Source organism: Schistocerca nitens, chromosome 5 (assembly GCF_023898315.1).
Source record: "Schistocerca nitens isolate TAMUIC-IGC-003100 chromosome 5, iqSchNite1.1, whole genome shotgun sequence".
Classification (NCBI taxonomy): Eukaryota; Metazoa; Arthropoda; class Insecta; order Orthoptera; family Acrididae; genus Schistocerca; species Schistocerca nitens.
The window spans coordinates 470,018,685-470,033,541 of NC_064618.1; the positions used below are offsets into that span (position 1 = coordinate 470,018,685).

At 42.4% G+C, this 14,857-nt stretch overlaps 1 non-coding gene across 1 annotated transcript; it reads left to right on the plus strand.

The window, feature by feature from the left end:
- Positions 1-411: 411 nt before the first annotated feature.
- On the plus strand, positions 412-486 carry Trnat-ugu (transfer RNA threonine (anticodon UGU)). The gene has a single exon. It is a non-coding gene; the product is annotated as a tRNA-Thr (tRNA).
- Positions 487-14,857: the final 14,371 nt, after the last annotated feature.

Here is a 14,857-nt window from a genome sequence, read left to right on the forward strand (position 1 = left end):
CAGTAACGAAACGCGTTACTCTTCTTTCGATCTTCTGTGTCTCATCTATCAATCCTATCTGATGCAGATGCCAGACTGACGAGCAGCGTTTGGGTATTGTATGAAGATGGTATCTGTTCTTTCGGACATGTCAGATGACTGGTTCATTTAATAAGCGGGAAAGCGGACATATCCGAAAGAACAGATACCACCTTCATATAGTTAAGGATAACCGGCATTGACCTTCTTCTTCTGTGCTGGATGCACACGCATTGCCCGAACTCTTACGGGACTCGGTAAGATTGTCTGCCGCGAGAAATGAGTGTAATGGGTAGGGGCATTATGAATGTAGCATGTGGACATTAAGTTGGGAATGTGGGTCTCACGGGGAGCGTGCAAGGGATAAATCCCTGCAGTCGCACTGTCTTCTGTGCCCTCGGTGGCTCAGTTGGATAGAGCGTCTGCCATGTAAGCAGGCGATCCTGGGTTCGAGTCCCGGTCGGGGCACACATTTTCAACTGTCCCCTTTGCTGCATATAAACGCCTGTCGACAGCTTAGGGTCTTGATTTAATTATCATTTCATTTAGGTATTGGTCGAAGGAGGATGTTGTAAGCTGCCATCATTGGGCATTGACTGCACTTTCTAAGGACTCTTCCAGAGAATCTCAGTCAGGTATCTGCCTTAACTGTGATTAATTTTGTGTGGTCACTCCACTTTCAAACGCACCGTACGCGTACTTCCAGATAATGCATCGTGTAATATTACAATAATGGGTCTTTCTGCTTATCTATGCGCAAGACTTTACATTTGCTTATGTTGACGGTCAATTGCCAACCCCTGCACTAAGCACCGATCCTCTATGGAACAATCCGGTGTCCGGCCATCGTGATGTAGGTTTTCCGTGATTTCGCTAGATCACTACAGGCAAACGCCGGGATGGTTCCTTTGAAAGGGCACGGCCGATTTCCTTCCCCATCCTTCCCTAATCCGAGCTTGTGCTCCGTCTCTAATGACCTCGTTGTCGACGGGACGTTAAACACTAACCTCCTCCTCCTCCTCCTCTATGGAAGAATCTTAGAGCTAAGTGCAACGCCACTAATACTCACTGCGCACTTCGATTTCATAGCATACAAATTATGAAATTGACAAAGGTTTTGCTGTTACTGATCTTAGAACAATTGCAGAACACAGGCATTAAGACTTTTCAAATTTTTGGACGAATGCTTTCCAAATGATATATTTACGTGAGATGTCATTTCTTGTAAGTCATACTGAATAGATGTACTAAGCTCTGACGTAAACAAATTGTGTAAAATTGTTTGATACAGTATTTTAAAAATACGAGTATCTTAGGCGTCTGCGGCTCGTTAAAAGTGCTCGCGACGGCAACCTATATTTTAAAGAAGGGGGGAGGGGCAATAATAAACTATGAGATCCCTATGATCACAACCGAATCCTATATTTGCCTCTGTAATGAACACATCAAAAAGAAAATAGTATATGTTTACAATGAAGTGCTGGAACCAGATGATGATTTTTGCGTTTATGGCAGTTAGGGGTGTGACTAGACGGAGAGCAAAAGGAATAGACAGGAAAATAAAAATAGCCTGTTATGAGTTTGATAAACTAAGTAATATGTTGAAAACAAAGATTCCAGTTAATTGGATTGGATTGGATTGTTTGGGGGAAGAGACCAAACAGTGAGGTCATCGGTCTCATCGGATTAGGGAAAGATGGGGAAGGAAGTCGGCCGTGCCCTTTCAAAGGAACCATCCCAGCATTTGGCTGGAGCGATTTAGGGAAATCACGGAAAACCTAAATCAGGATGGCCGGACGCGGGATTGAACCGTCGTCCTCCCGAATGCGAGTCCACCAGTTAATTCAAATAAGCCTTATCCAGAAGTTTTTCAGTGAATTTTAGCGACTGGCAGTGAGGTGCGAATTTTTAAAGAGAAAATAATTCCGAGACCGAGGTTGTTTAGCAAGAAACAGAAAGGTACCTGTTGGGAATTATGGCGAGGGACAGGGAAACAAAAAAATCGAGCAGGGAACTGGAGTAAGTAGACGCGACAGTAATTAAAGTGTAATACACCTGTGCAAGAGACGTAGTCATGCAAATTGGTGTCAGATATACCAAGAAAATTCTTTAATGGATGATAAATACATGTCGTGTGGCTAGTGCCTCCCGTCGGGTAGTCCTGTCGCCTGGTGCAAGTCTTTTTAGTGGACGCCACTTCGGTGACTTGCGTGTCGATGAGAACGATATGATACTGAAGACTACTCAACACCTAGTCCCTGAGCGGAGAAAATCTCCAATCCACTCGGGAAACGAACCCAGGCCTCTCGTGTGGTATTCTGCAGCGCTGACCTCTCAGCTATGGAGACGGACCTTTAACAGATATTTGAGAGAGAAGAACAGATTGATCCGCCGACCTAATAGAATATGACTGAGTGACATTAGAAAACGTGCAGGAGGAACTCTGGTGACTGTCGATGAAAGTCGTAATATATAGAAAGGCCTTGAGGTGGTCTTAATACAGAGTGTGAATTAGTGAGCAGCTGTAAGGGGTGAGTGTCTCGACTGAAATCTATTATGGTTGGCTCCACAAATTCTCACTAAGATGTACTTAACGGCTTCCCTCGAGGGCCCTTTCGCCCTTCCCTCCTTCTTAGAAGTCACGTATTGCAGCCATAGGAGAATAACAGAGACTATTAAATATTATCGTTCCGTTTTTCTCTGGTCTAGAGTATTCGCAAAGCTCCATCTGCTTCCCTGCGAAGCAAAAAGCAGGAAAGTGCTGTACTTGTCGCGAAACACTGTATGCTTGATTGAGTTTTCCCATTTCTGCTGCAGTAAAGGACGAAATACTGTACACAAACAGTGAATCATACAGGTGACCTGCGTGTCTTATTTATATTGCGATATCTTGAAAGCTGTGACAATAATTAGTTGCATATACACTGTTATCTTAATCTCATAATCAGATAATTCGTACACGAAATGCTACTTTTATCTACTATATTTTCCTCACGTAAAGGGCTTCCTCGTTCATCGCCCAATCACAGGTCAATATTGTGTTGTACATTGGAGTGCGGTACTCATTTTATATAGTAAAATTAAGGCACCTTGTGACAACATTGTTGTTTAGCGGTATATGCCACAATACGCAGGTCATATGTATGCCTGTATATGTATAAAATGTATATATAAGATTGAAAACTTGATTTAAAAGTGAAAAAACTCACATAAAGGCAGTTTCAAAAGACTAACGTATCAATAAGTTACAACTGGAATCATTCAGCTCATACAAATAACACGGTGTGACAATTTGAAGGGATATGAAGCGGAATAACCACATAGTCTCACTTACAGGAAAAGCAGACTACGGTTCACTGGCAAGATATTGGAAAATCGTTCAGTCTACAAAGGACATTGTTTGCAATACTCTCGTTCGACCCATCCTAGAATATTGCTCAAGAGAGTCGAATCCATACTGGATAGGAGTACCAAGAAATGCTACACATATACAAAGCAGGGCACCGCGAATACTCACTGGTATGTTCGATCCACGAGGGGCCGTCACGGAAAAGCAGGTAAACTTGAACATGCAGACACTTTAATATAGACGTTAACTACACTGAAGTCATCAAAGTTATTGGACAGAAATATGCACATATTCAGTTGGCGACAGTATCGCGTCCACGAGGTATCAAACGGCACTGCATTGGTGGATCTATTTGTAGCCAGATGATACATATGAAAATGTTTCTGACGTGATTATGACCACACGACAGGAATTAACAGACTTTGAACTCGGAATGGAAGTTGGAGCTAGATGCACAGGACATTCCACTTCGGAGATCGTTAGGGAGTTCGGTATTCCGAGACCCACTGTGTCAGGAGTGTGTCGAGAATACCAAATTTCAGGCATTCACTTAACGACCAAGAGCAGCGCCGATTGTGTACAGTTGACAGTGCTAACAGAGAACCATCTGTGCTTGAAATAACCGCCGAAATCAATACGGGGCGTACGACGAACTCATCCCTTAGGACAGCGCGGCGAACTTTGGCGTTAATGGGCTATAACAACAGACGACCGACGCGAGTGCCTTTGCTAACAGCACATCGCCTGCAGCGCCTCTCCTGGGCCCATGACCATATTGGTTGAACCCTAGACGACTGGAAAACCGTGGCCTCATCAGATGAGGCCCGATTTCAGTTGGTAAGAACTGATGGTTGGGTTCGAATATAGAGCAGACGAAGTTACGGACCGAATTTGTCAGTAAGACACAGCGCAAGCTGGTGCTGGCTCCATAATGGTGTGGGCTGTGTTTACATGGAATGGACAGGGTCCACTGGTCCAGCTAATCCGATCATTGACTATAAATGGTTATGTTCGGCTACTTGGAGACCACTTGCTGCCATTCATGGACTTCGTGTTCCCATACAACGATGGAATTTTTATGGTGTCAGTGCGCCGTGTCACCGGACTACAATTGTTCGCGGTTGGTACCCTCCGCCACGCACTGTATGGTGGATTGCGGAGTATGTATGTAGATGTAGATGTAGATGGTTTGAAGTACATTCTGGACAATACGAGCGAACGATTTCGCCATTCACATAACCCCACACGAATCCCATTGAACATTTATGGGACATAATCAAGAGATCAGTGTGTGCACACAGTCCAGCGCCGGCAACACTTTCGCAATAATGGACAGCTATGGAGGCACAACGGCTCAAAATTTATGCAGGGCACTTATAACGGCTTGTTGAGTCCATGCCATGTTAAGTTTCTTCACTACGCCTGGCGAAACGAAGTTCTACACAATATTAGGAGGTATCCCATGACTTTAATCACCTCAGTCTATTATACGAAAGCCTACTTACAGAGTTTCAAGAACCAGCTTTAAGTAAGGAATCTAGGAAAATGATACATCCTCCTACGTATATCCCCCATAGGGATCACGAAGACAAGATTAGACTAATAACAGCGTTCACAGAGGCATTCAAGCAATCATTCCTGCCGCGCTCCTTTCTAGAATGGAACGGGAAGGCATCGTAATTCGTGGTGCTATTGGATACAAGATTCCTGTAATATGAAAAAACTAAATTTAGTCTTTAACAGTTCACTTCACGGTATTAGTTATTTACATATTTCAGTTTTGTTCCAGTGATATTCATACGTACAGTACTAGAGCAAAAAATTACCAAATTAGCCATTATTTTGTCAGTGGCTCAGAAATGAGTTCAATACATAGCAACAAAATTTTTTGATCATTTGCCCAATAACATAAAATATATGACAGGCGGCAAAGTAAGTTTTAAGTCTGACCCAAAATCATTTCTTCTGAGCAACGCCTTCTATTCCATACGCGTATTTGTATTAAACTCTGGAAGCCTGTAAAAAAAAAAAAAAAAAAAAAAAAAAGGCACATCCTTGTTTTTAAGTGTATTTACATGAGTAGGATTAAAAAAATAATGTGTTCATTAATGTTAACACTAATCACACACACGTATCTTGTATACTGACTCGTTCCACATTATTTCCACAAAAAAAAACCGTTTAAACGATCCATGGCACAAGTCAATACTTAATGAAATAGAAGTACTAGTAATTAATTAACACTTCGGAAATTATTTGCAACCTAAAACTACTCTAAATTCATTTAGAATTAGCCACACCAAGAGGGAGAAATTTACTATATTGGAAACATACACTGATTAGACGCGCACAGAACTACGTAACAAACTGAGGTAAATAAATTATTTGATTTATTACGAATAGATTTAATCCTCCTTTTCTAAACAGATTCATAACTATCTAAAATGTTAATTATGCAAATTAGCATCAGTTAGCAGTCTTTCAACGAATTCATCAAAGCAGAGCATGATATATATATATACATAGAATTTCTCATTAAAGGAACACGAAAACACATCTGTAAGTGGTTTGAAAGCGCAGAACCAAATATCATTTGACTGATGCAATCACACGGAATCCAGATATCATGACGAACTCCGACTAAAACGTGACATTATACATCTCGAGCAGAGCGTTCCGTTGTTATCAGTTAACGTGCTGTATCTGCAGGACGAACCAATATGCTTCTCTCGAAAATTGTCTCGATTGTTTGACAAAACGTTCACGCATCGGACAGTCATATCACTCAATATGTCTATCACACGATCAGACGCTTAGTCTTTGCAGTGAAGGCCTGCTATCCTTGACTGCTGTATGCAGTTTTGAGGTATCATTTTACATCAGTAGCAACCTTCGTGAAATAAAATCTCAATTTCTTTGATAAAACATAAAGTGGGCTAGTACGGCAGTGAACTTTTTTGGTGGTCGGAAATACTACTGCCAAGGCACATGAAAATGCGTTAAGATACATTTTGGTGCCTGTTGTGAAAGTTCCTCTTTCGATAGAAGCTCTCAGGACTGAGTGGAATGCATCGTAAACTATCGTGAAGAGAGGAAAAGATATCTTGTGATTACCAACAAAAAGCAGAAAATTATTTTAGGACGTTACGAAGCAGGAAATGAACTTATATAAAACGTGAGGTGAATCTCAGGCTCCATTATTGTACCAGTTACACATGAACTGTAATATGTATCACGATAAAAGTTGTAAAACATTTGAGGAATTTCATTGTATTTGCAACAACTGCTTATTACCAACTGAAAAGAACCCGCTTTGCTTGGTCGTTTCTCCGTTTGTTTCCTGAATTGGAAATAATGAGCAGTTAATCATCTCGTTATGTATAGCATCTAATTTATTCAAAATATATGTTTAACACACGAAAGATACGTATAGTCGACCATGCTAGAAACATGATTCTTTCAAAATTACTTTGCAGCTTTAGAATGTTTGCCCTTTTCATTTATTAATTGTCAGACTGTACTTTAATCTTACCGGAAATTGGGGCCTTACAAAGCTGAAATATAAATTACGGTGGTTAAAATGAATGGAATTTGTGATACACATAGTGACTTTCCTTTTTATTGTTCGGTTTATATTCCGCTTCTTCCATGCTGTTTAGAAACTTTTTTGCGACTACAGACCGGGGACATTGTGCGAAATTAGGAATTCTGTTAAGAGGTTTACGCGTACGGCTTGGATCGTCCGTAAATCAAAGGATTTAAATATTGTTTCTTTCCCTGGTATGATATTCTGTTTTTGCTGATTTGTTTGTTAAACCACGTCTTTTTTTGTTGCTAAAATTGTTCGCTCGCACAACCTTTTTTTACATTTTTCTGTCTATATTGTACTCGTATTTAGTTACACCTTTCCGATGACTTCTTACGCTACCTTTGCTACATTGCACCACTCATCTGTTCTCACGATTTTGCCGCAGTGCGAATCAACGCAAAGTGCCGTTTGCAAATTATATTTTGAAACCTCCAGAACGTTCTATAATATTCGAAAAAATTTGAGAACGTTGTATAAGCTCGAGAATAGTACAGAAAAACCTCGAATTTTTTCCTTGAAAAACAGATTGATACGAAAGAGGCGGAAGATATCCTGGTGACTACCGCGATACGATGACTACCTTGTGAAGCACTCATGTACCCACAATCACAATAACTGTCATCGCACAACCGCTATCGTGTACAACTTGGGAATTAAGGGTAGCAACAGACACAAAAACCAGTGATTGGCAGTGTGTGGTTTTGGAGATATAATCATCTTCATGCACTATCATATCAATTTTTATATACCTATATACTGATTCGGCAGCCTTCTTCTTGCTATCTGTTTTACAAAGGAAATTAAATCGCAGAACTTTAATACAGGTGCACTGATACGTACGCGCATGAAAATATGTAGAAAGTTTGCCAAAAATCACATGTGAAATATCACATGTAATTACAATTATTGTACAGCGCATTCACGACGTTATTAGAATGTTGCATGAATGAAAATGTTTAAATTACATTTGGGCCTTATTCTGACGGAAGCCACGAAAGAAGGCCACATGTCTACGACAGTGTTACTGCAAGAATATCAGTCGCAGATTGTACACATGTTTTCTAGGTCTAAATTTTTCTTAGACTGTAAATCGCAGGTAACATGTATTTATACAACATCACTTACTACAGAACGTACATTTATTTACCATATGTCTTGCAGTCTAGCATGACAACTGTATGACAAAATGGCAAGGCTTATTTATGGAAGCAATGTAAATATTTATAATATAAAGAATGGGTTGTCAAGCGTGTATTAGATATTTTATTGAACATTTTTAATGGCAAATGAATTTACAGTCGATTCACTATGGACAGCATTTTAATGTAAATAAGTACAATGAAGCAACAAAGAGACTGGCATAGGTATGCATATTCAAATACAGAGATATCTAAATAGGCAGAATACAGCGATACGGTCGGCAACGCCCATAAGGCAACGAGTGTATGGCGCAGTTGTTAGATCGGTTACTACTGCTACAATTACAGGTTATCAAGATTTCAGTGAGTTTGAACATGGTCTTAGAGTCGGCGCACGAGCAATGGGACACAGCATCTCCGAAGTAACGATGGAGTAGGGATTGTGTCAACGTGAGAGCCATTCAACGAAACATCCTTGATATGGGCTTTCGGAGCCGAAGGCCCACTCGTGTACTCTAGATGCCTGCACGACACGACGCCTTGCACCTCGCCTGGGCCCATCAACACCGACATTGAACTGTTGATGATTGGAAACATGTTGTCTGGTCGGACGCGTCTCGTTTCAGATTCTATCGAGCGAATAGACGTGTACGGGTATGGAGACACTCCATGGAACCTGCACGCCAGCAGGGGACTGTTCAAGCTAGTGGAGACTTTGTAATGGTTTGGGGCGTGTGCAGTTGAAGTGATATGAGACCCCTGATACGTCTAGATACGACTCTGACAGGTGACAGGTACGTAAGCATCCTGTCTGATCGCCTGTATCCATTCATCTCCATTGTGCATTCCGACAGACTTGGGTGATTCCAGCAGGACAATGAGACAGCTCACACGTCCAGAACTGCTACAGAGTAGCTCCAGGAACGTCTTTCTGAATTCAAATACTTCCGCTGGCCACTAAACTCCCCAGACATGAACATTATTGAGCATATCTGTGATGCCTTGCAACGTGCTGTTCATAAGAGACCTCCAGCCCCTCGTACTCTTACGGATTTATGGAGAACCCTGCAGGATTCATGGTGTCACTTCCCTCAAGCACTACTTCAGACGTTAGTTGAGTCCATGCCACGTCGTGTTGCGGCAGTTCTGCGTGCTCGGGGGGCCCTACACGATATTACGCAGATGTACCAGTTTCTTTGGCTCTTCAGTGTGTTACATTATACAAATATGCAATTGCATACAGTTTAGTCGGACTGAATCGCTATTAAATCTTACTATTACGGTTAAATTTCTTTCAGCAATAAGCTAAAAATGATCATTGATCATGGCAAAACATGAGTACCTGTAGATGTTGTTCTGACTATAATTCGTTTAAATGTATGTACTATCATGCGCAAAAGTATACGAACGACCTGAATTGTGATCCTCCTGATTTACATGCAACCAACATAACGTAGCTGTCTAGCGGGTCCTCCAATCGCCTTGCGGCACAGTCGTTCGACTATTCAAAATGGATTCCACGAGAGACCACTAGATATCACTGTTCTTTAAGGCAATCAGTGTGATGTAACATCACACCATGATACTGAAAAACTAGAAAAACACGTAATTACAGATGAGTAAGTTCCTAACGCTTGTACAGGCTGCAATGATTTTCAAAAGCGTTACCATCTCATTACAATCTGAAACAACTAACTATGGCACATAAACTATGTAGTAATCCTTAAACAAAGAAAATTTTTGCATGAATAAGATATTCTGAGACCATTTCTGGACTAATAAAGGTCTATGACATTTCGAAGTATTTCTCCTCTGTGTAAGGTTTTTCCGCACCTGCTAAATGTCCCAGTGACGATTGGTTTTTGCATAAACTGGTCGTTAAAGGAACTAGTTAAAGAAAACACGATAAACAGCGGCAAACACTCTATAGAAAGGGCAGTATGGAGTATAATCAGAAACGTCACTGTACTAATTATTCATGAAGAATTATTTGTCCATATGTTTGCACTATAAATGACATGACGAAATTTTTTGTTCTGGATCTGGATAGAAACCCAGCAGACGTAGCCACTATTAACTAAAATACACTTTCGCACCTGCCCGGGACTTTATCAAGGCAACGATCATCAATGCTGACTAGCCGTAAAGAGACGTGAAATACAAAGGTTTTCACCAGTATTAGTTAACACACCTGAACTTGAAACGAAATGACGAAATTATTTCTACTACATCAAAACCATTATCGCCCTGTTAACTGACCACGAAAGACATTTAATACACTCTCCTTCACAAGTAATCAAGTATGCATGTGCTGAAAATCGGAATGATATGATTTAAAATGTTGTGATGTGATTTTCTACCCAGTACGTTATCGGATTGTTAACTAAGTAAAATCTGATGTTAGAAATTGAATTTATTTACCAGCAGCGAGCTATATCAATATGAGATGAGGGTGCAATTTGTTTTGCTTGCCCGGGAATTGAACCCGGCGCGTACTGTCGCCGTTTCCCATCCATAAATAGACGTTAAGTATCAACTGCTTGCTCACCAGTAGTGAGATGCTCACATGTTTCACTAGAAATAACGGTACCTATCGTTATTGTTGACTATTCATGAACAGACATTAAACATGCAAATAATTTTGTGGTGGTCAGTGTGCACATGCTATGGCGTAAAATGAAATTATGAATATGTTTGTGCTGGACCAGGATTGCAACCCAGATACGGTCCATTCCTAGTGATCCGAATTCGAATTCCAGTCGAGGACCAAAAATTGCAACGTTTCAAGTGAAAATTAAATATGAACACTGTAAACGAAATAGCCATTCCTAAATTAAATGAAATAAACTTTTTAGTGCTAGTTTACTAGCGACAGAGTTTGCGCCTTCGGCGGCTGCCGCCTTTGCTATGGCGTCATTTAAACAGGCTCTGACGTTGGTAGTGAAGGGATATTGTGTTTAATGCGGATTCTGTACCACTGTGCGACCTAACATTCTGGACTTGGCGTCACCATAGGTGAATTAGATCTTTTCGTGAATGTTAAAAAATTGACGCGATGAGTGACAATCGAACATATACCCCACAATTATCAAACTACGATCAACCCACCAGACCACTGCAGCTCACAGTGGGCAACATGCTGATTGTGTTGTTGTGTCCGACGATGCACCTAGAAGCTGCGAAACAAATCCGGTTCTCTCGATTAATTCCTAATGCAGGTATTTTCTAATCTCATGACTGCGTGATATAAGGACCATTCTAGTCTTCATAGCTTCGATTTGATGCCAATATGAAATTTTTTCTATGACAACTAATGTTTTAGTTCGAGAAATACAACTGCAGCGTGTGAAGTTACCAGATAATTCGATGATTACTGTCATGATTGCTATTATTATCTTCATTGTGCTGCTACTACACATGTGATTGAAGGTAAGGTATATGCTCTTTGATCATTTTTAGAACCATCTGCCCAAATATAGTAATTATGTAATTCCTTCCATGTATAGGGAATACTATTCGATTTAATGTCGGAAATCTCCAATTCTTCGTTAATCACATGGTGTATCTCAAATAAACAAACCTCCAAGTGGATGGCATTTCCGACTTCACCAGTATAAAAGAATTACCTTCAAGAAAGGCAAGTCTGCAGTTTTGGTTAGAGGTGAGACCAATTATAGATATGACATTGATGTTTTCCGTTCTCTATTGAGGAAACATCAGAAAATTGACAGTATTACCTTCAGTACTCTACTGAAAGGTGGGGCGCTGATGACCTCGATGTTGAGCGCCCATAAGCCCCAACACACCACACACCGAAAGGTGTACCACTAAAACCGGAAAAATTAAAGGATATCGAGACGGTTTTGCAAAGCGTGGCAAAGTAATGAGGACCTCATCTTGCACTCCAGTCTGATGAAAAAGCTACATGCAGAGAATGAAGATTTCGCTGAACAGCTAGACGAAGGGGAAAATGAATGTGGTGATGGAGAAGACACTGACTTCAGAATATGAGTGATTTGCTGTTACATCAGCACTTCCATTATTTTCTGGATACACATTATTACACGAGCGGTTCTAGCCGCTTCACTCTGGAACCGCGCAGCTGCTACGGTCGCAGGTTCGAATCCTGCCTCGGGCATGGATGTGTGTGATGTCCTTAGGTTAGTTAGGTTTAAGTAGTTCTAAGTCTAGGGGACTGATGACCTCAGATGTTAAGTCCCATACTGCTTAGAGCCATTTTTGAACACATTATTACAGTTTCAAAAATGTGTAGGAAAGTAATGTGTATCATGTAACATATACTTGTCATTTTTGGAAAATTTTGTGACATTATGATTGATACTGAGTTTAATTATTGGCATTTCATATTTGACTGAAATACACTCCTGGAAATTGAAATAAGAACACCGTGAATTCATTGTCCCAGGAAGGGGAAACTTTATTGACACATTCCTGGGGTCAGATACATCACATGATCACACTGACAGAACCACAGGCACATAGACACAGGCAACAGAGCATGCACAATGTCGGCACTAGTACAGTGTATATCCACCTTTCGCAGCAATGCAGGCTGCTATTCTCCCATGGAGACGATCGTAGAGATGCTGGATGTAGTCCTGTGGAACGGCTTGCCATGCCATTTCCACCTGGCGCCTCAGTTGGACCAGCGTTCGTGCTGGACGTGCAGACCGCGTGAGACGACGCTTCATCCAGTCCCAAACATGCTCAATGGGGGACAGATCCGGAGATCTTGCTGGCCAGGGTAGTTGACTTACACCTTCTAGAGCACGTTGGGTGGCACGGGATACATGCGGACGTGCATTGTCCTGTTGGAACAGCAAGTTCCCTTGCCGGTCTAGGAATGGTAGAACGATGGGTTCGATGACGGTTTGGATGTACCGTGCACTATTCAGTGTCCCCTCGACGATCACCAGTGGTGTACGGCCAGTGTAGGAGATCGCTCCCCACACCATGATGCCGGGTGTTGGCCCTGTGTGCCTCGGTCGTATGCAGTCCTGATTGTGGCGCTCACCTGCACGGCGCCAAACACGCATACGACCATCATTGGCACCAAGGCAGAAGCGACTCTCATCGCTGAAGACGACACGTCTCCATTCGTCCCTCCATTCACGCCTGTCGCGACACCACTGGAGGCGGGCTGCACGATGTTGGGGCGTGAGCGGAAGACGGCCTAACGGTGTGCGGGACCGTAGCCCAGCTTCATGGAGACGGTTGCGAATGGTCCTCGCCGATACCCCAGGAGCAACAGTGTCCCTAATTTGCTGGGAAGTGGCGGTGCGGTCCCCTACGGCACTGCGTAGGATCCTACGGTCTTGGCGTGCATCCGTGCGTCGCTGCGGTCCGGTCCCAGGTCGACGGGCACGTGCACCTTCCGCCGACCACTGGCGACAACATCGATGTACTGTGGAGACCTCACGCCCCACGTGTTGAGCAATTCGGCGGTAGGTCCACCCGGCCTCCCGCATGCCCACTATACGCCCTCGCTCAAAGTCCGTCAACTGCACATACGGTTCACGTCCACGCTGTCGCGGCATGCTACCAGTGTTAAAGACTGCGATGGAGCTCCGTATGCCACGGCAAACTGGCTGACACTGACGGCGGCGGTGCACAAATGCTGCGCAGCTAGCGCCATTCGACGGCCAACACCGCGGTTCCTGGTGTGTCCGCTGTGCCGTGCGTGTGATCATTGCTTGTACAGCCCTCTCGCAGTGTCCGGAGCAAGTATGGTGGGTCTGACACACCGGTGTCAATGTGTTCTTTTTTCCATTTCCAGGAGTGTATATATGACTGAAATATTTTGTGATTTTTACACAAATAATCAAAGAACGTCGATAATAATTGCAATTAATTACCAAAATTATCATTATTAAGTTTCAGGTACGTTTGCAATACACGCCCTTATCCATGATGACAGTCCCAAAACCCTCCTTATCGAATGTTGAGTTCCAAAACACGCCTTATCCAATCTTAATTTGTAAATGTCTTCCTTACATGTCACGAATTATATGCAGCCCTCAGATACATCAATATATGTAAGTATTTCGATGTAATAAACATGAATAAATACATTTACACAGCTGGCCATTAAAATTGCTACACCATGAAGATGATGTGCTACAGACGTGAAGTACCGAGCGAGGTGGCGCAGTGGTTAGCACACTGGACTCGCATTCGGGAGGACGACGGTTCAATCCCGTCTCCGGCCATCCTGATTTAGGTTTTCCGTGATTTTCCTAAATCGTTTCAGGCAAATGCCGGGATGGTTCCTTTGAAAGGGCACGGCCGATTTCCTTCCCAATCCTTCCCTAACCCGAGCTTGCGCTCCGTCTCTAATGACCTCGTTGTCGACGGGACGTTAAACACTAACCACCACCACCACCTACAGACGTGAAATTTAACCGACAGGAAGAAGATGCTGTGATATGCAAATGATTAGCTTTTCAGAGCATTCACACAAGGTTGGCGCTAGTGGCGACACCTACAACGTACTGACATGAGGAAAGTTTCCAACCGATTTCTTATACGCAAACAGCAGTTGACCGACGTTGCATGGTAAAACGTTGTTGTGATGCCTCGTGTAAGGAGGAGAAATGCGTACCATCACGTTTCCGACTTTGATAAAGGTCAGATTGTAGCCTAACACGATTGCAGTTTATCGTATCGCGACATTGCTGCTCGCGTTGATCGGCATCCAATGACTATTAGCAGAATGTGGAATCGGTGGGTTCAGGAGGGTAA